Below are 27,262 nucleotides of genomic sequence, written 5' to 3' on the forward strand. Positions count from 1 at the left end.
CCACAGTCATGCCCCCCCTTCTCTACGCTTGCGAAACGTGGACCCCCCGAATGAAACATCTTCGTCGGTTAGAAACATTTAGGCTGGCCTGCCTACGATCCATCCTGGGTTTAACCAGGCTGGATTGTGTGAGGAGCTTACATATTCTTGAAAGATCTGGACAAAGCCTCATCAGTGAGCTCCCCCGGCAGGGAAGGCTGCATGCCCAGCCACCGCATGCCTAAACAGCTTTTGTTCGGCCGGATCGAGGGGGCTAAACGGGCCCGGTATGGGCTAAAGAATAGATGGAGTGATGTGGTACAGGAGGATGTGGAGCTGAGTGGACTTTCCTATGACTGTTACCAGCGGTGTCAAGATCGGCCTCTGTGAAGGAGGCTCGTGAAGGACGCTCACGGGCAGTTGGAGGCAGTCGCCCTCCAACAACAACGGAGGGGGGAGGAGCGACGCTCACAACAACGAGCGAAGCACCGGGTGGCTAAAGCACAGCAAGTTGGCACAGTAGGGGGCACAGGTGGCGCATCGGCCAGTCATCTCAGTCCGACCCGTGGCACCTGGGTCTGTCCCGTGACCTCCTCACAGCAGGCTTGCGACACTTCTGATGGCCTCAACGTGCACATAGCCTGGTACAAGTGTCGTAGTGACGTCACCGCCACTTAGTGGCGAATGGCGGCTGTTTTTTGTATATGTGAGTGAGTATGTATGAGTGAGTGTGAGTGAATATGAGTGAGTGTGAGTCTATTAAGGCTACAGGGGGGATCTTGGTCTTTGCTTACCCTCATCATTGTTTCGTTTCATTTTGCGTTTATTCGTTTGTCTCTCTACGCCCGGTTCACCTTGGGTGCTGTTTCTCTGCTCCGCACAGATAGTTGCAAGTATCCCATTGCTCTGCCGCTACCCGCTGGGCCATCTCGCTCACTAAAGGGGGTCGCCTAGAACGTGTTTTTGTTATCTTGGCAGGATGACGCATTGACTGTATGTGCGTTGAACTTCTTTCTCGCCGTACGTAGCCAACCGCGATGATTGGAGGTGTGGGGGGAGGACAACGAACTAAACACAACAAGCAGTTGTAAAGAAATTAGTTTTCAATCGAGTATTGTAGTGTATAGTGCAGTGTAGAGTATATTGTGGTATTTAGTGTAGTGTATAATAGTGTATGTGGTGTAGTGCATAGTGTAGTATGTATGTTGAACTTCTTTCGCACCGTACTTTAGCCAACCGTGCTAATCGGAGGTGCGGGTGGAAAGGACAACGAACTTATCGCAACAACAACAACGAGCAGTTCTAAAGAATTTACTTGGTCAATCGAGACGATGATTTAAAAGTGCATTGCTCCACAGTGGCTTCCTGACATCAGAAGGGGAAGAGCGTTCCAGACGGCCGCAGAAGCAGCGCATCCGAAAGCTCCGCGCGACGACGATGACGCAGTGTACCACCGTCTTTTGTTCTACGGTTTAGCCAATAGCTGCTGCTGCTGCTGCGAGGATGATGACCACCGGAGCAGCTCGCGTAACTGTGACCTCATTCCTTTTTCAATCCATGACTCGTGATCCCTCCCCCCTCCCTTCCCTGTCCTCCCCGCCACCAACAAACCCGGAGTCGAACCCGGCCCTCCTTGCAGCCTCCTCGGGTTGGCAAGGCGACTGTGAGCGTAAACTCACGCCCGCCGCTGCGAGGAATGCGTGCGCCGCAGTCGCCGTGATGCCGAGAATTCTTCATCACGTTCACCATTAACCCCGCTCCTGCTCCTACCGCTCTCCCCGTCATCCTGCTGCTGCTGCCTGGGCTGTGCGGTCAAGTTGCCTCACTCGTGCACATTCGGGGTCCCAGACGCGAAGTTGCAGGTGCAGGCTGGCAGGGTGGAGTGGCTGGCTGAGTGAGTGAGTGACTGGGTGAGTGGCTGGCTGGGTGGAGTGGCTGGGTGGAGTGACTGGGTGAGTGAGTGAGTGGCTGGCTGGCTTGGTGGAGTGGCTGGCTGGGTGACTGAGTGACTGGGTAAGTGGCTGCGTGAGTGGCTGGCTGGGTGGAGTGGCTGGGTGTGTGGAGTGACTGGCTCGATGGAGTGGCTGGCTGGATGGAGTGGCTGGTTTGGTGAGTTGCTGGGTGAGTGAGTGGCTGGGTGAGTTACTGAGTGGCTGGGTGGACGAGTGGCTGACATGGTGAGTGGCAGGCTTGGTGAGTGGCTAAGTGGGTCACTGGGTGAGTGGCCAGATAAATGGTTTGGTGGGTGAGTGACTGGTTGAGTGGCTGGTTGGGTGAGTGGATAAGTGAGTGGGTGGGCGAGTGGCTGGCTGTGAGTTTCGCTTTGGGAGGAAATTCACGCAGAGCAGAGAGTGAACGCACAACCTCAACACACAGAAAAGTGCCCGAGTCGGGATTCGAACCCAGAACCATTGCTGTGAGCCACAAGTGTTCCCAAGATGGTTGCGTAATGGTTTAGCAACTTCAACCTTAGGTGTTTATTAACTTTGCTGGGCGTGTGAATATGTGTGGGTATGAGAGTTTGAATGTGTGTGTGTATTGGTGTGTGTCAGTGTGTGTGTGTTAGTTTGTGTCTGTCAGTGTGTGTGTGTCGGCGTGTGTGTTAGTTTGTGTTTGTGTGTGTGTCAGTGTGTGTGTGTTTTAGTTTGTGTGTGAGTGCCAGTTTGTGTGTGTCAGTGTGTGCATGTGTTAGTACTGTGTGTGAGTGTTAGGTGATTGAGTTTACTATGTGTTATAGTACTGTGTGTGTGTCAAGGGAGCGGTAGTGTAGTGGTTAGTGCGCTGCACTACGAACCCGACAACCCGAGTTCAATTCCCGCTCACTGCCAACACCAGTGACGATTACCTGAGCCGGTCCTGGGCCTCCCCTAGGTCGACTCAGTCTCAAATGAGTACCTGGTGCGGTGTAAAAAACATCACCACTGGGGAGACAAAGGCGGTCGGGCGTGGAGCTGGCCACCCACCTCTCTCGTGTGCCGTGCCGGCCTTCATAGGCGCTACTCGGTAAAAGCACTTGTCCCAACAATTTGTTGAAGGCTACACGGGGCATTTTTTTAATCTTTTGTGCATGTGAAGTATTGAATGACGGCAGGAAACTCCTTGACGGGTAACACACTTTTTATTAAATCTTGACTTGTCACTATACAACGAGTGGTCTCTACTCCTCAGACTACACACACTTCACTTGACTCGTGTAGCATCTATTCCTCCGGCGACACACACTGCACTTGACTCGTGTAGCTTCTATCCCTCCGGCTACACACACTGCTCTTGACTCCGTAACGTCCGTGAAGCCTACAGGCCCACCCCGGCTTGGGCGTGGGCCACAACCTCCGAGTCCCACGAACCGGCTCTCTCACGGACGTTCGGCTCCGGGTCCCAGGGTTCCGCCTCTTCCTCCGTCTTCCGTCTTCGCTGGTACTCTTCTCCCCCCGTGCGCCTGTGCGCATCCCCTTATATAGTCCCCGCTCACGGGAGACGGAGTGTATGCGGACCTCGACGTGAGCATCGCTCCTTAGTTGACCAATCACGCCGCGCTGTTCCTACGATCCGTTTTCCCCAGCGCGTGTTACCACTACACAACCAATCACGCCGCGCTGCCACACGATCACTCCCTCTCAAGCGCGTCACCGGCACACAGCCAATCACCACCACACAACCCATGACCCCGCGCTGACCCCTGATCCCCCACCGTCAGCGCGCGTCACCAACACACACAGCCAATCACTACGCGCTGACACACGATCCCTACCCCAGCGCGTATCACCACTACATCACCCCCTCCCACATAGCTCGCAGCAGGCCCGGCTGCTAAACAACAACACAAGAAACCCCACCCCCCTAGTGTGCCCCGTAACGCAACAACAACAACACAACAATAACAACAACTTATGTACAAATCGACAACCAACGCAATAAAAGTCAACAACAACACCTAGATAAGAAGCTATGTACAGCCCGACGAACAACACAATAAAAGCGAATTCCAGAAAATGAACGCGTCCAGTGTCTCTGCGACCACATGCAGTGACGAGGCGCTCCGGCCACCTCGACTCCTCAATCGGTAGGTCATAACAAGTAGCGCGACCTAGCGCGAGTCCGCCTGGCCGGTCCGTCGTATGGAACGGGACGCTGACGACCGTTCGGTGGCTCCGGCAGCTCTGGACGGCGTGGATCGGGCCTGGAAGGACCGGTCGCGCCGTGAAGATCCGGCCGCCGGTGGTCGGCAGCTGTCAGTTCCGAGACACCTGGGAGCGGATCAGGCGGAGACACGTGAGGATCAGGCAGAGACATTTCCCCCTTTGGGTCGTCGGTCACGTCACATGCTCGGCCCTCACGACACAAAGGGAGGCCATATGGAGGCGAGAACGGTTTCAGTCGGGAGGGGTGGACGTACCAACGACGCTTTCCCCATTTTATCTGAACGCACTGGGGGCGTGCAACCCGCACGACCTCCACGGGTCCCCGCCATGGCTTCAACAATTTAGGCGACGTAGCCAAAGGTGCCTGAGGGCAATGCAGCCAGGCCCTATCACCAGGTTTCCAGTCGTGCACGGACACCTTCCGTGCACGCAACCGCTCGTTTGCAATTTGGCGAGCCCGCAAATTAAGCCGTGAGGCCTCCCTTGCCTCTGTCAGCTTATGGATATTAAATTTAATATGTTCAGCCAATTTCGAATTTGTTCGTGGTGCGGGCAGGCCCAGCTGCGTTTCCATGGGCGGGTCGGCTTCCCGACCGTACATCAGATAGAATGGGGAAAATCCCGTTGCTGAATGGGGGGCCATTCTATACGCGGCGAGGACCCCCGGGACCTGCAGGTCCCAATCAACATGTGCCTCACACACCTGCTGGCACAGCATAGAAGTCAAAGTCCTGTGGAGTCTCTCCACCATCCCATCCGTCTGTGGGTGGTACGGGGAGGTACGCACCTTCTTAGTACCCAATAGGTCGCACACCTCTTGCAGCAATTAACTTGAAATTTTTTTCCCTTGGTCGGTCAGCAAGCGTTCGGGAGCCCCCTTGTCCAGGACGTAGCCCTGGACAAAGGCGTCCGTCACAGCCGCCGCCGACTGGTTGGCGAGTGGCCACGCCATAGGCGACCGGGTAAAATATTCGACACCCACCAACAGGTACCTATTACCCCTAGGCGTGACTGGAAAAGGCCCCAAAATATCGAGCGCAACGAGCTCGTTAGTGCGCGAGACCTGAATAGATTGCAGCGATGGATGAGATGCCACGGGCGGTGGTTTCCGTCTGGCACAATCAACACATCCCTTTAGAATATTTACCACGTCACTCCCCATCCCCGGCCAATAATAGTCACGCTGAAGCAGAGCAAGCATTTTGTTTACTCCCAAATGCAAGAGGCGTTCATGTGCGGCCAGGACAACTTTCCCCCTCACAGCGGAAGGCACCACAAGTGCGTGCCGCCGGGACAAACTATCCCATCTCATTAATAGGCCTTGCTTAAGTACCCAGGAGCCAGTTCGCTCACGGCCCTCCTCGGGGCCCCCCACCCTGCGGCGCAACGCCAGCAGGGAGCTGTCTTCCATTTGGAGACGGCCCCACTCAATCAGCAACAGTGAGAGTAGCGAGTCCTCTCCCTCAGGGGTAGCGGGAACATCCCCGATTGGTGCACCCGCAGTCGCAGCCAATGCCCCCACACCTTCCCCAACTGTCGGTTTACAGCGCGCCGATCCCGATAAGCACGCACATTTGTGACAAGGCGACAATCGCGACAGGGCATCGGCGTTTGTGTGGCGCAACCCCTTACGGTATGTAGTCGTGAACTGATAGTCCTGGAGGACTTCCAACCACCGTGACAATTGGCCCGAGGGTTGGGCGACCCTCAATGAATACTGAAGCGCCGCGTGGTCCGTCCGGACTGTAAAGTGACGGCCATATAGATACGGTCTAAACTGTTGTACAAAAAAAACAATAGCAAGCAGCTCGCGATGGGTGACGCAGTAGCGCTGCTCCGCCGGTGACAATACCCTGCTACCATAGGCAACCACCCTTTCGACCCCTCCAACGACTTGCGAGAGCACCCCCCCAATGCCCGTGTTGCTAACATCCGTGTCTAGCAAGAAGGGACTCGCAAAGTCAGGATAACGCAAGGGTGGGGCACCCACCAAGGCGTCCCGGAGGGAGCAGAACGCAGCCTCCTCCTCCGGTCCCCATCGGAACTTGATTCCTTTTGCCATTAGAGCGTGCAAGGGTTTTGCAATGGTGGCGAAATGCTCAACGAATCGGCGGTAATAAGAAGCAAACCCGATGAAACTGCGCACGTCAGAAACTGACGTGGGCGTCGGCCATGAACTGACACAGTCCGTCTTCGCGGGATTGGTAGAGATCCCCGAAGAGTCGACAATGTGGCCCAAGTATCTAACGGACTTACGAAGAAGGTGGCATTTGGCCGGTTTAAACTTTAAATTAGCCGATCGCATTCTCAAGAACACCCCTCTCAATCGCTGGAGGTGTTCCTCAAACGTCTTACTGAAAACAATGACATCGTCAAGGTAAATCAAGCACGTATCCCATTGCAAGCCCGACAAAACCAACTCCATAAGGCGCTGAAACGTCGCGGGAGCGGAATGAAGTCCCATGGGTAACCGGTTAAACTGGAACAGGTCCCCTGGAGTCCGAAACGCTGTCTTAGGTTTAGACTCGTCGTCGAGTGGCAACTGCCAGAATCCCATTAATAAATCAAGAGTCGAAAAATATCGCGCACCAGACAATGCATCGAGGGACTCGTCCATTCTGGGGAGCGGATACGCGTCAGCCACAGAGATTTTATTCAGGCGACGGAAATCTACGCAAAATCGCAAGGACCCGTCCTGCTTTTTAACCAGCACAATAGGTGCTCCCCAAGGACTGGAAGAAGGCGAAATAATGTCGGCTTCCAGCATATCGTTGACGGCCGACTGAACGTGTTCCTTCTCAGTAGGACTCAGTCGGAAGGGATTTTGCCTGACCGGTGCCGCATCGCCCGTTTCAATATGGTGGCGTAACAGGTTCGTGCACCCAATGTCATACTTATGCTTACTAAACACATCAGAAAACTCTATCAGCAACGCCCGCAGCGCACCCAACTGTACCGTTGACAAATCGTTCGAGTCCGCGCACAGCGAATCGACCCATACAAGGTCCTCCGTCGCTGTAATGTTCCCCGTGGGGCTCGGATCAACCTGCGCAACCAGCCGCTCTTCCGCAGGGATCCGTGCCGCGTGAGCTAGCACGGTGCCCTGCTGAATAACGGCCGGCCGCGACCCAGCGTTTAAAACCATCAGAAACGGGTCCTTGTCAGCCCGAACCAAAGTGTGAGCCACCGACAAATCGAGACCCCCGACAGCCCTATTTGAAGGACCCAACAGCATGCCTTGTTCCGAGGTCTCCCCCACCCTCGGTTTCCGCAACCGGAGGGGAATTAACATCTGTGAACCCGGGGGCACGTGCACGGTCTGTGTCGCTAACGCTTGTATCGTAGCGCACGCCGTCCGAATTTCAGTAGGGTTCGTCAAAAATGAAATACGGCGACCCGATGGTAGTTCAATGCAACGCTGATCGATGAGAATTTTAACGGGCATTTTAGCCAAAAAATCAGTGCCCAATAGACAAGGAACCGCCAAGAAAGAAGAAACGAAAACGGGTCCCGACAATTTTATATCTCCAATGCAAATGGACGCCCTAATCTGACCGATAATGCCCAACGATCCCCCATTAGCGGCGTAAAATGGCACGTCCACTGGGAGCAGCGGTCGACATTGGACGGGGAGAATGTTGTAAATGAGGTCCGATATAATAGTCGCCGACGCCCCGGTGTCCACTAACACCCTGACCTCGACCCCATCAATGAATCCCGTAACGACGGATGATCCCGCCGAGGCAGCCACTATTCTGTGCCCCAACTCTGACCATTTAATGTCCCCCCGGTCCCGGCCGAACCCCCCTCGCCGAACCGAATTCCCGAACCCTAACCGGCTCTCCTCCGCCGCAACGCGACGGCCCATGTGTGTCGTGCACGTAGGCCGAGCATGTGAGGTGCCGCGACTTGCCGGGGTTAGTAGGGACGACTTGGGGCCTTGGTCGTCGTCCAGCCGAGGTCCCATGGCGCGCTGACGTGGAGCGCGGCAACCGGACGCCACGTGGCCCCGGAGGCCGCAGTTATAACACGTGATGAGGGTCGTCGGAGATCTCGGTTGCTCCAGCTTGCGGGCCGATCGCAGAGGCGAACGACCCCCCGACCTCCAGTCCCCCGGTCGTCCCGTGGTGAACGCCTCCTCTCGTGGGCTGACAACCTGGGGTTCGGTGACCACCGGGCCCGGAGCTGAGGCCACGGCAGCATTGCAGACGACCCCCTGTTTACGTTGAAGGACCTCGTGCGCCTGTATACTTGTTGCGACCCGCAAGGAAGAAATATTGATCTCGTCGGCCGTGTTGATGGGGACCCCCAGGTCCTGCGCCAACTTGAGCAGTTGCTCCAAGACCATCGCGTCCTGGCCCTCCTCGTCCATACGAGGGAACGCGGCGTCGGCGAGAGCCAGCAATGCCGTCCGGTAGGCGAGCACGGTCTCCGTGTCCGCCTTCCGCCTTGCGTAAAAATGATGGCGACACGCCGAGGGAGGTCCGTAGACCTTGGCCATGAGACCCAACGCGGCCTTAAGCGTGGAGCGGTCCGACCTCCGTGCTGACGTGAAGGCCGCGAGCGCGTTGTCGTCCAACATGGCAGGCAGTGCCCGCAGCGCCGTAGCGTCGGACCAGGCGGACATCTCCTGATGCGCCAGAAATCTGCGCTGGAATTGGGCCCAGTCCCCGCCATCCGCCTTGAAGGCTGACAATGTTGGAAGGCGCTGTTGAAAGATGAAGGCGTCCTCTGCCTCGTGGTTCCTCTCCGCCGCTCCGTCGGTGTGCGAGATGGCGGCCCCAATGGCGGGTGTCTGATGGCGGTCCGCAGCGCGCGTTGATGACGTAAGCGGGCGCGCTTGGAGAACCGCCGCCACGTGGTGCTCGCCGTTCCCGCCAAAAGATGGCCGCGCAGTAGAAAGGGCGGGAATCCCCCAGTCATTTTGGCGGGAATCCCCGGGGCGACCCTGTTGAAAGTCCACCGACGTCCCCGCTCCTCCCGACGTGCTGATCTCCGCCAGGATGGACGCGGCGGCGAGCAGCAGCTCCGCCAGACGGGAGTGCGCCTCGCGGAGCACGGCTTCGGTCCCCAATTGCTCGTCCGGCGCCCTCGGCGGATCCTGCGGCGTCGGCATTTCTTCTTCCTCACCCCCCGATGCCAGCTGGCCCGAGTCGTCAAGGTTATCCTCGCGGTCAATCTCGTGAGTCCGACGGGTCTTCCTTGTATCCATGCTTGGAAGACTGTTTCACTTCTGACGCCAGTTGAAGTATTGAATGACGGCAGGAAACTCCTTGACGGGTAACACACTTTTTATTAAATCTTGACTTGTCACTATACAACGAGTGGTCTCTATTCCTCAGACAACACACACTTCACTTGACTCGTGCAGCATCTATTCCTCCGGCTACACACACTTCACTTGACTCGTGTAGGATCTATTCCTCCGGCTACACACACTGCACTTGACTCGTGTAGCTTCTATCCCTCCGGCTACACACACTGCTCTTGACTCCGTAACGTCCGTGAAGCCTACAGGCCCACCCCGGCTTGGGCGTGGGCCACAACCTCCGAGTCCCACGAGCCGGCTCTCTCACGGACGTTCGGCTCCGGGTCCCAGGGTTCCGCCTCTTCCTCCGTCTTCCGTCTTCGCTGGTACTCTTCTCCCCCCGTGCGCCTGTGCGCATCCCCTTATATAGTCCCCGCTCACGGGAGACGGAGTGTATGCGGACCTCGACGTGAGCATCGCTCATTAGTTGACCAATCACGCTGCGCTGTTCCTATGATCCGTTTTCCCCAGCGCGTGTTACCACTACACAACCAATCACGCCGCGCTGCCACACGATCACTCCCTCTCAAGCGCGTCACCGGCACACAGCCAATCACCACCACACAACCCATGACCCCGCGCTGACCCCTGATCCCCCACCGTCAGCACGCGTCACCAACACACACAGCCAATCACTACGCGCTGACACACGATCCCTACCCCAGCGCATATCACCACTACACATGTGTATGATAGGTGTAGTGGTGTGCATGACCCAGTGGTGGCTGAGCGATGGCTCAGTGGGCAGTGCACTGCGTGAACGAGCCTACGAAGCCGGATGACCCGAGTTCGATTTCACGCCCGGGGCTAAGATCAGTGAACGAATATCTGAACCGGTCCTGGGGCTCCCAGCTACACACACTGCACTTGACTCGTGTAGCTTCTATCCCTCCGGCTACACACACTGCTCTTGACTCCGTAACGTCCGTGAAGCCTACAGGCCCACCCCGGCTTGGGCGTGGGCCACAACCTCCGAGTCCCACGAGCCGGCTCTCTCACGGACGTTCGGCTCCGGGTCCCAGGGTTCCGCCTCTTCCTCCGTCTTCCGTCTTCGCTGGTACTCTTCTCCCCCCGTGCGCCTGTGCGCATCCCCTTATATAGTCCCCGCTCACGGGAGACGGAGTGTATGCGGACCTCGACGTGAGCATCGCTCATTAGTTGACCAATCACGCTGCGCTGTTCCTATGATCCGTTTTCCCCAGCGCGTGTTACCACTACACAACCAATCACGCCGCGCTGCCACACGATCACTCCCTCTCAAGCGCGTCACCGGCACACAGCCAATCACCACCACACAACCCATGACCCCGCGCTGACCCCTGATCCCCCACCGTCAGCACGCGTCACCAACACACACAGCCAATCACTACGCGCTGACACACGATCCCTACCCCAGCGCATATCACCACTACACATGTGTATGATAGGTGTAGTGGTGTGCATGACCCAGTGGTGGCTGAGCGATGGCTCAGTGGGCAGTGCACTGCGCGAACGAGCCTACGAAGCCGGATGACCCGAGTTCGATTTCACGCCCGGGGCTAAGATCAGTGAACGAATATCTGAACCGGTCCTGGGGCTCCCAGCGTCTGAATGCTCAGCCCTGACAATGAGTACAGGTCCTCCCACACTTACGAACGTTCGACTTACGAACTTTCAGAGAAACGAACAAACCTGTCCCCCATATGTCCAGTTGCTCGTTCAGACCGAGAGTCGATAAGTTCAACAGCCACGCAATAGATGGCGGTGGTGGTATCTACATCTGCAGAACGTGAAGAACCAGTGGCATCTACATCTGCAGAAGATGAAGAACCAGTGGCATCTACATCTGCAGAACGTGAAGAACCAGCGGTATCAACATCTGCAAAACATGAAGAACCGGCGGCATCTACATCTGCAGAATGGGGAGAAGCAGTAGTTTTTACATCTGCAGAATGTGAAGAACCAGCGGCATCTACATCTGCAGAAGATGAAAAACCGGTGGTATCTACATACGCAGAACATGAAGAACCAGTGGCATCTACATTTGCAGAACGTGAAGAACCAGTGGCATCTACATCTGCAGTAGATGAAGAACCAGTGGCATCTACATCTGCAGAAGATGAAGATCCAGCAGCATCTTCATCTGCAGAAGATGAAAAACCAGTGGTATCTACATCTGCTGAACATGAAGAACCAGTGGCATTTACATCTGCAGAACATGAAGAACCAGTGGCATTTACATCTGCAGAACATGAAGAGCCAGTGGCATTTATATCTGCAGAACGTGAAGAACCAGTGGCATCTACATCTGCAGAACATGAAGAACCAGTGGTATCTACATCTGCAGAACGTGAAGAACCAGCGGCATCTGCAGAAGATGAAGAACCAGTGGCATCTACGTTTGCAGAACGTGAAAAGAAAGTGGCATCTACATCTGCAGAACGTGAAGAACCAGTGGCATCTACATCTACAGTAGATGAAAAACCAGTGGCATCTACATCTGCAGAACATGAAGAAGCAGTGGCATCTACATCTTCAGAACGTGAAGAACCAGCGGCATCTACATCTGCAGAAGATGAAGAACCAATGGCATCTAAATCTGCAGAACATGAGGAACCAGTGGCATACTCTTTGGTTCTTTCGGTAAAGCCACGTAGTTATAAACAAAATAAAATAACACAATTTACGATGTTTCGATTGCAACACAAGCAATCTTCATCAGGTGGGACAACGACAAGAAGAAAAAAATGCTGAAGTGGCATCTACATCTGCAGAACGTGAAAAACCAGTGGCATCTAAATCTGTAGAACGTGAAGAACCAGAGTTGAAAATATGGCATCTGTGCAGCACCGCCCTTTCCTGAAACCGCATTGGGGCTCCGCAAGCCTCTCCTCAGCGTGCCTGGCAAGGCGATGTTGAATTATCCTTGCCAGGACCTTTCCCGGCACACTGAGGAGTGAGATGCCCCTGCAGTTGTTACAGTCTGTGCGGTCCACCTTCTTAAAGAGGAAGACTACCAGGGCATCCTTCCAATCCTGCCGAAACCGTCCAGTGGTCCAGACTGTTGTTATGATGTCATGTATGGCAGCCTGTACACAAACGCCACCCTCCCTCAGCATTTCGCTTGGGAGCTCATCTCTGCCCCGTGCCTTTCCTGGTCTCAGACTCTGGATTGCCTTCAGTACATTCTCAACAGATGGCACCTCAACCAGCCACTCACAGGGGGTGACTTATTCTTCCAATATTTGAGGCACCACAGCTTCAGCAGGGTCATCCCCACTTTGGCCCACGATATTTTCTAGGCTGAGGGATTTCCCCTCCCCCACGACCCCACAGAAATGCTCAGCAAATCTGCAGACCTGTTCCTGGGGGTCGGAGATTGGATCACCGTTCTTTCCCCTAATGATGGCAATAGGTGTGGGCCTGCAGGTTACTTTTTCAATGGAATTAAAAAGCGATTTGTGCTCGCAGCCCATTAAGGTAGACTCCATCTCCTCAGCAACCCGTGACCACCAACCATCCTTGCAGCACTCACGGCTCTCCGAACCTCTGAGTGGAGGCTGTCATAAGCCTCCTTATTCTCTGACGTGGGATGCTGTAGACGATGAGAGTGGACCTGTTGCTTTTTCTCAACCAGCCTGAACACCTCCTCTGTCAGCCAGGGTGTCTGAGGAGGTCTGGACCGTGTACCCAAAGCAGCCATTGCAGCTGCATGAGGCACAGTCGTAAACCTCGCCCATTTCCCCTCGACATCAGTAGGAGAATTCGGGGACGATGCCAATCCCAGCTGCAAGCGATGATGAAATTCTCACTTGCAACTTTCATCAGCTAGCCGAGACCATGCCACTACGGGTTTGAATGGAGTCCTGGGTGTACACCCAGCACCGAAGTGGAAGAATGGCAGGCGCATCTTACAGATGACAAGTCGATGGTCAGTCGGCAGATCAGCTCCACGGTAGGTCCTGGTGTCAAGGACATGGGCCCGCATCCGCTGTTCCTTCACTATGTAGACCAGCAGATGTTCTTGCTTGGACCAGGTGTGCATCCATGATTTTGTGTGGATGCGCCGATGTCGGAACAGCGTGTTGGTAATTATAAGCCCATGGGCTGCACAAATATCTCGCAGCCTCCTGCCGTTGTTATTGAGCTGATCTGGCCCATGTATTCCAATCACTCCAGACCAGGTGCTAGCATCATGACCAACTCGGGTATTGAAGTCACCCAACAAGATGACTCTATTCCGAGGGGCCACTTTAGCTAGCACCTGTGACAGGAGGTCATAGAAGGTATCTGACTCATCGGCCTTGCCTGCATCCCTCCACGGATGTTCGTCTTCGGTAGGGGCATAAGTAACCACGACCACCACACCTCGCCTCTGGTTGATGGGAAGGCGAGCCCAAAGTAGTCTGGGGCGTACAGCTTCCCACACCTCACCGCCACGCTCCCACACCCCCTTCATTATTTTGATCAGAAGAAGAGCCACTCCCTGTTGTTTGGCAATCTCCTGCCCCGAGAAGAGGACTGTCCACCCCTCATGGTGGCAGTAGCCAGAGCCGGTCCACCGGATCTCCTGGATGCCACAGAGATCCAGGCAGTACCAGTCCAGCTCCTGACATATGAGTGACAACCTCTCCTCCGCAGTGAACGTTCAAACATTCCACGTGGCCATCTGACGTGGCTTTTTGTTGTTTCTGGAGGAGCCCCGAGGGTAAGGGTTCAGTCTCCTGGCTCTGCCAAATGGGGTTTGGCCAGGATACGTCATAGACGCCTGTTCCCCCGGGGCTTCTGGCACAAGCTTATTAATTAGATTTTTTTAAATCGTGGTTTGGTGGTAATTAATTGAAGGTGGAGGGGTTACCAGCCCCTTGCATCCGTCGAGAGCCCCCATTGGGCCGCTGTGGTGGTTGCAGATGCCATGAAGGGAAAAGCCAATCTACATTGGCCCTCCCCCCACGGCACTGCCCACCACAACGTTGCCGTCCGGCACCACGAGGAGGTAGGGGGTTGTTTTTGCCAGACTCATACACCCACCCTCATACACTCATACACACACACTCATGCACTCACACACTCATACACATACACACTCACCCATACACACTCATACACACTCATACAAAAAAACAGATCCCCTAGCTTTAACAGACTGTTGGGGTAAGTGCTGTTAGCGAGCAGTACCTATGAAGGCCGACACGGCACACGAGGAGGTGGGTGGGCAGCACCACGCCCGGCCGCCTTTGTCTCCCCAGTGGCGTCAGTGAGACACACAGACACACCGGTACACACGCACACCCACGGGTCTCAACGTGTGAAGCGGGAATTCAAATAATAAAATATATAAATGAGAAACCGTGCGAACAACCAAAATATCCGTGCCTCCTGCATAACCAAATGCGTCAACCGCAATCACGTGGCATTCGCCGTGTGCCCACAAAGACAAAGATCCCCGGTGTAGCCCGAACAGACTGTCGGGGCAAGTGCTGCTAGCGATCAGCAGCGCTGGTGATGTTAACGCAAAGCACCAGGTACTCAATTGAGGCTGAGTCGACCTAGGTGAAGACCCATGACCGGCTCAGGCAATCGTCACTGGTATTGGCCGTGAGCGGGAATCAAACCTAGATGGCCAGATTCGGAGCGCAGTGCACTAACCGCGACACTCCCGCTCCCCACGCACACACGCACGCACGCACTCTCACACATGCACACACGCACGCATAACTCACACGCCCACACGCTCACACGTCTGTCACCAAAAAAACCTAACAGTTCCTGAGGAACTACTTGTGGTCATTTCGATTTGTCACCGCCTTGCCATCGGCACCAGTGACCGTATCCTACTGATGAGTCCAAATGATGCCCAAACCGCACAGTGCTGTGTCTGCTGCTGCTGCTCGCTCTGTCGTGCTGTGCTCCCAGTTGTTCGCCAGACTTGATGTGACTTAAACATCTGAATATTGTATTTACACTGAAGGTGGAATCCAATGAGCTATAAAGCTCTTTGTTCACAGATGTTCCAAGGGCTACGGGGTCAGAACGTGACAACAACAAACACAATGCTCACAAACACGATAGGAGTGCAAAGTATTATAAAGGTAAACAAATCACTTAAAAACGTATATGCAAATTAAACTAAACTATGTTTTATGTTACATACGTATGTAGTGACTGATTTTCACTGTGTGGTGTCGGGCCTACGAAGCCACGGCAGGTAATGAGTTGGCATTACGTGCGGCCCGCTTACTGGGCGTAGACCGAGCCCTAGCGGGGCTTGGGTGAGCGCTGGTCAGCGCGGAGGCACCGCGAGCAGCGTGTGATGCGGGCTCCCGGGGAGGGAGCGAGAGGGAGCGTCAGCCAGCCAGGATTACGTTGGGGCATGATACGCTGGTTGACCTGCCGACACGTGACCGGATGATATTGGAGGGGGGCCACCCGTGGACGGGTGGGTAGGTCACGTGGTATAAAAGAGCTCTCGGGAGCCTTCGGGAAAGACCTCGAGAGATCTCGAAAGTGGGCGGGGCGAGGGGCAGAGCCGGGCCCAGCTTGGGCCGATATAACGGGGCTCGGGGTTCTTCGGGTTGCTGGTGATGAAGATCCACGTCGGGTTAAAGAAGCCTCTAGCCACGCGATCCGAGACCCGGCTTGTGGTCCGGGCCGGGATAGCGAACCGTGTCTAGTTCTGCCGTAGTGTGGCTAGATGGGCATTCAACACCCAAGTGTAGGTTATGTTATGTTGAGTTACTAAAATAAAGTGTTGCTCCCAAGATAACGTCTGCGACTCATTTGGACTCACTACACGTAGTGTATAGTAGTGTAAATTGTAGTGTATAGTAGTGTTTAGTGTAGTGTATAGTGTAGTGTATAGTGTCTTATGTTTGTATGTATGTTGGTGATGGTAGTAGTAGGTGGTGGTCGTGGTAGTAGCAGTAGGTGCTGGTGGTAGTAGGTGGTGGTGGTAGTAGTAGGTGGTGGTGAGAGTAGTAGGTGGTGGTGAGAGTAGTAGGTGGTGGTGGTAGTAGTAGGTGGTGGTGAGAGTAGTAGGTGGTGGTGAGAGTAGTAGGTGGTGGTAGTAGTAGGTGGTGGTGAGAGTAGTAGGTGGTGGTGAGAGTAGTAGGTGGTGGTGGTAGTAGTAGGTGGTGGTGAGAGTAGTAGGTGGTGGTAGTAGTAGGTGGTGGTGGTAGTAGTAGGTGGTGGTGAGAGTAGTAGGTGGTGGTGAGAGTAGTAGGTGGTGGTGAGAGTAGTAGATGGTGGTAGTAGTAGGTGGTGGTGAGAGTAGTAGGTGGTGGTGAGAGTAGTAGGTGGTGGTGAGAGTAGTAGGTGGTGGTAGTAGTAGTAGGTGGGGGTTGAGAGTAGTAGGTGGTGGCGGTAGTAGTAGGTGGTGGTGGTAGTGGTGGGGAGAGTAGTCGGTGGTGATAGTGGAGTTATTAGTAGTAGGTGGTGGTGGTAGCAGCAGCAGCTACCATACCTCTTGGCACGAACACAGCACGACAAACCCGTTTCAGTTTGTGCTTCTCGTGGTGATGATAACAATCGTGTAGCATGTGTGTTGAACTTCTTTCGCACCGTACGTATCCAACCGCGCTCATCGCAAACAGACATGCTCTGATGATAATAACGTTACACGCATTGGCTTTGAAACTGATTGGCCTACACCAGAGAGAGCGGACGTCTTTATTGCCTAGTCTCACCACCATCGTTAGACCAGAGAACGCTCTCAGACGCGCTGCTTCTGCGGCCGTCTGGAACGCTCTTCCCCTTCCGATATTCGGAAGCCACTGGGAGCTGTGATGTCACTTTTAAATCATCGAGATTGACAAACTCATTTCTTTAGAACTGGAAAAGATGTTATTAACCATGCAAAAAAGATTTAACTACACATATTTGGACCATCTTATTTGACAGACATTATTCTTCAGTTACCGTATAGTTTCTTCCTCTTTTTTCACACACTGGTTTTCCTGCTTTAAGTTTTACCACACAAAATTTGGCAAATCTAGAATTAATCCCAGCAACGTAGCAAAGTGCCGTTTCATCTACATAACAAAGGCTCAGTCCCATTCCCAGCAGCCGTACCTTTACATCAGCCGCACCTTAACAACTCTTGGAACCTCCCATTTCAACCAGTCTACACAACAAAGGCTCATTCCTAGCAGCGTGCTTCAGCCGCACAAAACCTCACAATAATAATATCCAGGGGCCTACCTTGGCTACACTATACACTACACACACTGCACTACTATCCACTACAATACACGATCCACTACTATACACTACACTATACATTACACTATACAATACACTACACACTACACCACTATACTAAATTGAAAACGAATTTGTTTAGAACTACTGACGATTAACCACGGTTGGCTACGTACGATGCGAAAGCACTTCAACATACGTACACACACACACGCGCGCGCGCAAACCACACATTCGTCACGTGCACGGACGCGCCTGCTTTATTGAGGGCGACATTGGTCCGAAGCATAAACAACGATCGATCGATCCCCATCGAATGAACTCCGATTGAATGGAGTCGGCGAGAGAGGGCGCCGGAGTAAACGCGGTCCCTTTAGACTCGAGAGCGGCTCGTGGCCAGAGCCTCCACATCCCCCCACTCTCTCCCTGTGTGCCTACCGCTGCCCCCACTCTCTCGCTCTCTATAGCTGCCTCTCCCACCCACCCCCTCGCGTCCTCTCTCTCTGTGTGTCACTCCACCCCCCCTTTTCTCTGTCACTCTCTCCCCCATCTGCCTCTGCCGCTCTCACCCTCCCTGTATCTATTCTCTGTGTACAGGCCACTCTCTTCCCTTTTCTCAGTGGGACTCTCACTGTGTATCTGGCCTGCATCTCTCCCTCTGTGCCACTCATTGCCCTCTCTCTGTATCTACCGCTCGTCCCGACTCTCTCTCTCTGTGCCTTTCCGTATCTGTCTTGCACTCGTCCCCTCTCTCCTCTGTATCTGCCACTCTGCCTCTGTATCTGCCACTCTCTCTGTAGATCTGCCTCTGTGTGTGTGCCACTCTCTATAGATCTGCCTCTGTGTGTGTGCCACTCTCTCTATAGATCTGCCTCTGTGTGTGTGCCACTCTCTCTATAGAACTGCCTCTGTGTGTGTGCCACTCTCTCTCTGTGCCTGACCCTCACCCGACTGTCACCCCCTTGTGTGACGAGCTCTTGCGAGGATCGCTGGATCATCCTGCGCGCGTGTGTGTGACTCTGTCTGTGTGTACCTATGCGTATGATTAGGTCGACTCAGCCTCGAATGAGTACCTGGTGCGGTGTGTAAACATCGCCAATGGGGAGACAAAGGCGGCACTTGCCCCAATAGTCTGTTAAGGCTATACGGGGGATTTTTGTCTTTGTAGGACTGCGTGCCAGTGTGTGTCTGTGTATGTGTGACTTTGTCTTTGTTTGCCTGTGGGGGGAGCGGTAGTGTCGTGGTTAGTGCGCTGTACAATGAAACCGGCGACCCGAGTTCGATTCCCGCTCACGGCCAAGACCAGTGACGATCTGAACCGGTCCTGGGCCTCCCCAATGTAGACTCAGCCTCAAATGAGTACCTGGTGCGGTGTGTAGTTAACATCGCCACTGGGGAGGCAAAGGCGGCCGGGCGTGGTGCTGGCCACCCACCCCCTCGTGCGTCGTGCCGGCCTTCATAGGTGCTCGCTAACAGCACTTTGCCCAACAGTTTGGTAAGGCTATACGGGGGATCTTTGTGTGTGTGACTTTGTGTGTGTGACTTTGTGTGTGTGTCCGTCTGTGTGTGTGTCTGTGTGTGTGTCTGTGTGTGTGTCTGTGTGTGTGTCTGTGTGTGTGTCTGTGTGTGTGTCTCATTCACCCGAACTCGAGCACCTCTGTGCCCGTGTCTCTGTGTCACGCACACAGTCACCCCTCCCCCTCTCTCCCCCAGTCTCCGCCCTCTCTGGCTCCCTCCCTCCTCCTCTTTGTGTCCCTCCCCTCCCCCTCTCTCTTCTTCTCCACGCCCTCCATCACCCCCCCCTCTCCCCTTCTCCACCACCCTCCCACTCTGACACCCCCTGTGCCTCTCTCCCTCCCCCTCCCTCCCCCCCACCTCGTACCCTTCTTCTCTCGGTGTGAACGGCGGCGTCACACAGAGAGAGGCGGAAGACTCCTGAGGCGTGGCGCTGGCAGCAGCCCTTGGGGTGAGCGCAGGCAGGTGAGCGTGTGGGGAGGTGAGCGTGTGGTCAGGTGAGCGTGTGGTCAGGTGAGCGTGTGAACGTGTGGGGAGGTGAGCGTGTGAGCGTGTGGGAGGGTGAGCGTGTGAACGTGTGGGGAGGGTGAGCGTGTGAACGTGTGGGGAGGTGAGCGTGTGAACGTGTGGGGAGGTGAGAGTGTGAACGTGTGGGCAGGTGAGCGTGTGGGCAGGTGAGCGTGTGGGCAGGTGAGCGTGTGGGCAGGTGAGCGTGTGGGCAGGTGAGCGTGTGGACGTGTGGGCAGGTGAACGTGTGGGGAGGTGAGCGTGTGGGCAGGTGAGCGTGTGAACGTGTGGGGAGGTGAGCGTGTGGGCAGGTGAGCGTGTGGACGTGTGGGGAGGTGAGCGTGTGGACGTGTGGGCAGGTGAGCGTGTGAACGTGTGGGGAGGTGGGCGTGTGAACGTGTGGGGAGGTGAGCGTGTGGGCAGGTGAGCGTGTGGGCAGGTGAGCGTGTGGGCAGGTGAGCGTGTGGGCAGGTGAGCGTGTGGGCAGGTGAGCGTGTGAACGTGTGGGCAGGTGAGCGTGTGGACGTGTGGAGAGGTGAGCGTGTGGACGTGTGGGCAGGTGAGCGTGTGAACGTGTGGGGAGGTGGGCGTGTGAACGTGTGGGGTGGGTGAGCGTGTGGACGTGTGGGGAGGTGAGCGTGTGAACGTGTGGGGAGGTGAGCGTGTGGACGTGTGGGGAGGTGAGCGTGTGGGGAGGTGAGCGTGTGGGCAGGTGAGCGTGTGGGCAGGTGAGCGTGTGGGCAGGTGAGCGTGTGGGCAGGTGAGCGTGTGGGCAGGTGAGCATGTGGGGAGGTGAGCGTGTGTACGTGTGGGGAGGTGAGCGTGTGAACGTGTGGGCAGGTGAGCGTGTGGGCAGGTGAGCGTGTGGGCAGTTGAGCGTGTGGGCAGTTGAGCGTGTGGGCAGTTGAGCGTGTGGGCAGGTGAGCGTGTGGGGAGGTGAGCGTGTGAACGTGTGGGGAGGTGAGCGTGTGAGCGTGTGGGCAGGTGAGCGTGTGGGCAGGTGAGCGTGTGGGCAGGTGAGCGTGTGGGCAGGTGAGCGTGTGGGCAGGTGAGCGTGTGGGCAGGTGAGCGTGTGGGCAGGTGAGCGTGTGGGCAGGTGAGCGTGTGAACGTGTGGGAGGGTGAGCGTGCGGGCAGGTGAGCGTGTGAATGTCTGCCCAGGTGTGTCTCGAACTTGCACTGATTGGCCGCGGTTTGTAATCCGGCACTTTGGAGACAGCGAGGGTTGGTGGATTCCACCAAGATTTTTTGAAACTGCCTTCCCGTCGGGGTCGAGAAGCCAGTACATTCCGTGTAGTGTATAGTGTGGTATATAGTGTAGTGTGTGTAGTGTATAGTGTAGTGTGTGTATTGTGAATCATGTATATATTGTAGTAATAATGTAGTGTGTGTAGTACCTATAGTGTAGTGAGTTATAATGTGTGTAGTGTATAGTGTAGTGTGCGTAATGTACAGTGTAGTGTATAGTAGTGTAGTAGGTATATGTTTACCTTATTTCGCACCGGACGTAGCCAACCGTGGATAATCAGGAGGTGCGGGGGAAGGGCAACAAACTAAGCACAAAAAGCAGTTCTAAAGAATGTGTTTTCAACTTGGTATCAAAATATTGTGTACTCGCCTGTTGCCCGTCCAAGGACGGGTGTATTGCAGTAAATCTGAAACTTGCAAGTGAAAAGCAGACCGCGACGTGATATTCATTGCATTAATGCGTGTGCAATGTGTAAGTGCGCGGTGACACAGAGCTATTTCATTTTAAGTTTATAATCCCTTGTTCATTATCATGACGTCCTTTTTACTTTGACGTCTCAGTAGCGTTACGGAGATCGCGTGACGTGAGGGTTCTGCCTTTGTAGTGAGGGCTGTAAGTTTATGCCGAGGGGGGTGAGGAGGCGCCTCGGCCCCCCATGTGGAGTGACGTCAGCCGCTAATTATTATTAATGAGGGGAGGGACCATGTGGAGGAGGTAACCTGTTCATGAATATTAATGAGAGGGGCTGTTCGATGTGGAGTGACGTCACGAGTGTTAAGGATAGACATTCCTGGGTGATTAAAGTGTGTATAATGTATTCTGTGTAGTGAATTGTAGTGTATAGTAGTAGTGTGTGGGGAGCAGTAGTGTAGCGGTTAGCGCTACGCTGCGCTACGAAACCGGCCACCCGAGTTCGATTCCCGCTCACGGCCAACACCAGTGACGATTATCTGAATCGGTCCTGGGCCTCACTTAGGTCGACTCAGCCTCAAATGAGTACCTGGTGCGGTGTGTAGTAAACATTGCCACTGGGGAGACAAAGGCGGTCGGGCGTGGTGCGGGCCACCCACCCCCTCATGTACCGTTCCGGCCTTCATAGGTGCTCGCTAACAGCACTTGCCCCTACAGCCTGTTAAGGCTACACGGGGGATCTTTGTATAGTAGTGTATAGTGTAGTATGTATGTCACACTTCTTATTTTTGCACTGTATGTAGCCAAACGCTCTAATCGGAGGTGCGGGGGAAGGAGGACAAACGGAACGCAACAACGAGCAATTCTACGTGAGTGAATTTGTCAGTCGAGATGATTTAAAAGTGCACACCTCCCAGTGGCTTCCTTATGTAATGCGGGCGTAAGCGACCTTCCGGAGGTGACGTCACGGGGGGTGGAGTCATGTGACGTGGGGGGAAGGTTCGGGGCTTTAAGCGGGGAAACCGGAAGGGGAAGTTAGTCCGGTGGTGAATGGAAAAGGGTGAGGCCACGAGGGCGAACGAGAGGAGGGAGGCACCGCCGGCGAGCGGGGGCCGACCCCAGAGGACAGCCAGGAAGGCTGTGTGTTAGAGGCAGCGGTGTGGCTGCAGAGAGTCGCAGGAGCGACGAAGAGAGAGGAGAGTACAGCCAGGAAGGCTGTGTGTTAGAGGCAGCGGTGTGGCTGCCAGGAGGAGCTGCGGAGAGAGAGAGAGAGAGCAAGAAGCTGTGAGAGCTGCGGAGGGAGAAGAGCAGCAGCGAGTACAGCCAAAGGGGGCTGTGTGAGAGAAACAGCAGCGGAGCTGCTGTTGTGGATCGGGCTGACATTGGAGTCAGCACCGTGGAGAAGCTACCGAGTCAAGACAGCCGTGTGGGTGTACAGCACGAACCGAATAATAAAGGACACTGGGACAGACATCGTGGTCCAGAGTCGTTAATTACACTGGTGTCAGAAGTGAAACGGCTTGTCAAGACGGCTCGGAAGAAAGAATATTCCTGTGCCATCATCTGCTACATCATCCGACTTACGATTGAGACAGATGGCGCAGCTGGAGACCTGGAAAATCGTGCTGGCGAAACCGTGTGAGCTCACCACGCCGACGACGGCAGTGGGGGAAGCCGATGGTGGTCTGCAGGCCGACGCCTTGCCTGCGCTGCCAGCGCCATCTGCCACGTGGCACGAAGACGCCATCTTGGGCGTGGCAGGGGAGAAACGGCGGGAAGCCGCCATCTTGTCTTCACCGCGGCGGGGAGACGCCGCCATCTTCAACATCGCGGCGGAGAGGCAGCCTTGCGCTGCCATCTGGAGGTGCCGCGGGGAGGGCAGCCTGCTGTGAGCTGCTGTTTTGCGAGGGGGAGCTGCGAGGAGAGGACGACGACGCTACAGCTGCTGGGGCGGGAGCTCTCCCGTCCTGGCTCGGGTGCGTGACAACGGAGCAGTCAAGTCGCCGAACGAGTTCTGCGAGACGACTCAAGTTGCCGCCCTGCCGTCCTCTTCTTGCTGCAGCCCCGGGCGGGTCGTAACGATACGCAACCGGCCTTTACACACACCTCACCCATCTTTCGAGGGCCGAGTGGGGGCGATTTTGTTTTCTCTCATGACTCGATTGTGCGGAGCGCGGTTCGGAAAGTGTGTATGTGTGTGTAATAACGATGAACGCGCTATCTGCTTGTTGCTTGGTGTCAATTAAAGTGTGTACGTGTGTTGAGAATGGACGGAGAGTATGCTGTGCTTGCTGAGTGTTAAATTGTGTGTGTGCGCTGCGGTGTGGAGTTGTTATATTGATGTCGAAGTTAATTATTAACTCGGGAGCGTCGGGTATCTTGCGCTGTATCATCTCGTGGGTTACCTTGTGCGATGGGCTTAATTGGAAAATATATATATTTTTTTTTGGTGTATTGTGCTGCGAGGTGCTAGGTGCGATGTGGTTGTTGCAAGAGAGAGAATATTTGTGTTGTTGCTGCAATGTTACGACTGGATTAATGGTGTGTTGGTTACCTGCAGATCGGTTTGCTATTGTGCTTAAATGTGCGCGTGTGATCGCGATATGTTGACTGTATGTGCTGTTACACCGTTCTGTACGGTTATGGGGTGCGATGCATTGATTGACTATTGGGATTGGGATGTTATTAATTGTGCGTACCTGTTTGGAAATTGGTAACAAATTCGAGGGGGACCCTATTATTTGGTCGTATGGATGTTATGTACACGCGATTTTGTGTATATTATGGGTAACGGCGCTTTGTGAGAGAGAGAGCGCGCTTTGAGGGTGCGTGATGACGCCGTTGTGGGTGTCTCAAAGGTTAATGCTAATGGGACCGTAATTGGCGCCAAATTGCGTCGCGTATTCGGTTGGTCGCATGCAGCCACGAGTTGCTTTGCGAGTTGGGTTGTGTAACCAATGTGGTTGGTAAAATATTGGTTAAAAATTCCCCGATATGACTGCTGCGCGCAGCAAGCTGGGGCTGTGCGTCTATCGTTGTTGGGATTGTTACAATAAGACGGGGGATGCAATTTGTGACCCCCAGCAAAGGGAAGCTGGGGTGCACGAATGGAGAAAACTGGCCACGTGTTCGCACGTTGGGCCGCCATTTTGCGCACACGCGGGGTATGGCGTCGATGCGCTTTGCGGAAAGGGCCGCCATTTTGAGTGCGCGCGAGATATTGCGCGAACGCGCTGGGCGAAGGGGGCCGCCATTGTGAGCGCGCGGGAAAAACCTCGGTGGGGCAAATATTCCATCTGTTATGCCTGCCATTGTTGATTGGGTGATGCACGAGTGGTGGTCACGTCGGCCTATGGCTGATGGCTGACCTGACAGCCGGGAGGCGAAACCTCCGTGGTATGTCTTAAACTAATGGGCCGTGTGCTCATATGGCTCGGGGAGTCATGGTTCAGTTGTGCGGAGGCAGACTGAACCTGGTGTGCCGGGGGCTCACGGGATTTGGGTTAGGGCGTTATTGTCTCTATAAGAGAACATTACCCCATGGGGGGGGTCGTTGAGATCTGGCCTTGCCGAGGGATTGATCTTCCCTTGGCTATAAAGCGTCAGACTATAAGAGGCTGGTGTGTGTCCATCGCTGATGGGATAGTAAGGGAGAAGCATGGCCGAGTGCTGCTCATCCCCGAAATGGCACTAGCCGAGAGTATGGTAAATGGATGTTTCCGTGGGTTGACGACCACGGTGAGGGTTACGGCGAGTTAAACGTTACCGCTGGGGAGCGTGGCTCTCCACGCGAGGGTGTGCGATTAGGGGTTTTGTTGGTTTGTTGAGAGTGACTGTGGGTACATGCTGTGTACGTCTGAGGTCTGTGCTGGTCCTCAAGGGAGGACTGCTGGTGGGTAAGAGCAGAAATTTTTTTTTGTTGTTGTTGTTTTCACGTGTAAATAATATTGCTGTTCAAATGTAAATACTGGGGCGTCCATCGCGGTTATTTGGGTAATTATTGGGGGTTTCTTAAGCGGCCCGGAATTACATCATCTCTATCCTGGGGCCGGGGGGCTGTCGTGTACGACATGCGGATGTGCGTTGTTGTGCTTTGTGCTGTTGTTGTTCTTGTTGTTATATTATATGCTTAGTGTCCTTTAGGGGGGGAAGCTCGGTTCGCCGCATTACGATTTGCTATTGGTCAGCCGAGGTCGGCTGGGATTTTTCTACGGGGGAGGGTGGTGTAATGCGGGCGTAAGCGACCTTCCGGAGGTGACGTCACGGGGGGTGGAGTCATGTGACGTGGGGGGAAGGTTCGGGGCTTTAAGCGGGGAAACCGGAAGGGGAAGTTAGTCCGGTGGTGAATGGAAAAGGGTGAGGCCACGAGGGCGAACGAGAGGAGGGAGGCACCGCCGGCGAGCGGGGGCCGACCCCAGAGGACAGCCAGGAAGGCTGTGTGTTAGAGGCAGCGGTGTGGCTGCAGAGAGTCGCAGGAGCGACGAAGAGAGAGGAGAGTACAGCCAGGAAGGCTGTGTGTTAGAGGCAGCGGTGTGGCTGCCAGGAGGAGCTGCGGAGAGAGAGAGAGAGAGCAAGAAGCTGTGAGAGCTGCGGAGGGAGAAGAGCAGCAGCGAGTACAGCCAAAGGGGGCTGTGTGAGAGAAACAGCAGCGGAGTTGCTGTTGTGGATCGGGCTGACATTGGAGTCAGCACCGTGGAGAAGCTACCGAGTCAAGACAGCCGTGTGGGTGTACAGCACGAACCGAATAATAAAGGACACTGGGACAGACATCGTGGTCCAGAGTCGTTTATTACACTTACATCGGAAGGAAGAGCGTTGCATACGGCCGCAAAAGAGTGCCTGCAAGCGCGCGATGCGGTGCCCACAGTCTTTGTTCAATGGTCAGCCAAGAGCTGCCGCTAGCTGTGAAGATGACCGGAGTTCGTTGCGATGATTCGTGCTTCTTGACGAGATCATTAGCGTCAATCACTTTGTGTGTAATGAGTGTGACCTTATTATCACCTATTCGCTCGGCAACCAGAAGCCAATGCCGCTCAGCGAGCAGCGGACGGACACGGTGGGACCTTGCGGGACACGGTGGGACCTTGCGGGACACGGTGGGACCTTGCGGGACACGGTGGGACCTTGCGGGACACGGTGGGACCTTGCGGGACATGGTGGGACCTTGCGGGACACGTCATGCCGCACGTGGCCATAGAATGTTGTGCACGCTGCAGCCTGCTCATGTTTTTGCCAGACCTCCCGTAGAGTAGCGAGCTGCGATAATATAATCGGACCTTGTCTACGATACTACGCCGCACGCCACCACCGTGTTGGCTATGTCACGACTCAGTCGTGGCCGAATGTGTTGTAGAGCCCTGATAGCCGTTTAAATCATTATCACAGAAAACATCCCAATGTTTTAAAGCAGGGTGGCAAGGGTTACAGGCCCTCACAGCAACAAGAGCCCAAGTTCGACTCCACGCTTGGGTGCCTTTCTGCGTGTAGTTTATATGCTCTCCCTCCCGTTTTGAAGAGAGTGAGTGTGGGTGTGTGTGGGAGCCCCAATGTGGTTTCAGACTGGGACGGTCCTGCTCAGACGCCATCTTCTCTGTCATGCTACAGCAGAGGTGTCGGGAACTTCAACAGGACCTACACCTCTGCTTTATTGACCTGCCCAAGGCCTGGACTCTGGGTTGTTTTTTCTGCTTTTGGAGTCCCTTGCCATCTGCTCACAACTTATTAAGGACCTTCATGATGGTGGGCAGGCCCGGGTAAAGTTGCGTGGCCGGGTGTGCTAGAGCCATCCCTGTTCACATTGGGGTGCGACAGGGATATTCTCTGGCTCCCACGTTATTTAATATCTTATTTGACCACGAAGTTCGAGAAGCTTTCCATGGATGTACCAGTGGAGTTTCCATGTGGTACAGATACCATGGGAGGCTGATTGATGCCCGGGTGCGGTCAAGGGATGGCTCTCTGTTGGTCAACCATG

At 54.8% G+C, this 27,262-nt stretch overlaps 1 protein-coding gene across 9 annotated transcripts in view; it reads left to right on the top strand.

Annotated features, from left to right (window-relative positions):
- Nucleotides 1-1,598: 1,598 nt before the first annotated feature.
- LOC144952477 (discoidin domain-containing receptor 2-like) overlaps nucleotides 1,599-27,262 on the top strand; it is a 122,830-nt gene continuing 97,166 nt past the window's right edge. The window contains exons 1-2 of one of the 9 annotated variants that reach the window (XM_078882894.1): nucleotides 1,599-1,841; nucleotides 19,526-19,587. The gene's annotated coding sequence lies outside the window, so the exon portion shown is untranslated. Of the gene's footprint in view, nucleotides 1,842-18,118; nucleotides 19,103-19,458; nucleotides 19,588-20,544; nucleotides 20,566-22,091; nucleotides 22,158-27,262 lie in introns of those variants that run through there. The other 8 variants (XM_078882895.1, XM_078882897.1, XM_078882898.1 and 5 more) reach the window with 8 other exon arrangements.

This window comes from Lampetra fluviatilis, chromosome 68 (assembly GCF_964198595.1).
Source record: "Lampetra fluviatilis chromosome 68, kcLamFluv1.1, whole genome shotgun sequence".
NCBI classification, from domain to species: domain Eukaryota; kingdom Metazoa; phylum Chordata; class Hyperoartia; order Petromyzontiformes; family Petromyzontidae; genus Lampetra; species Lampetra fluviatilis.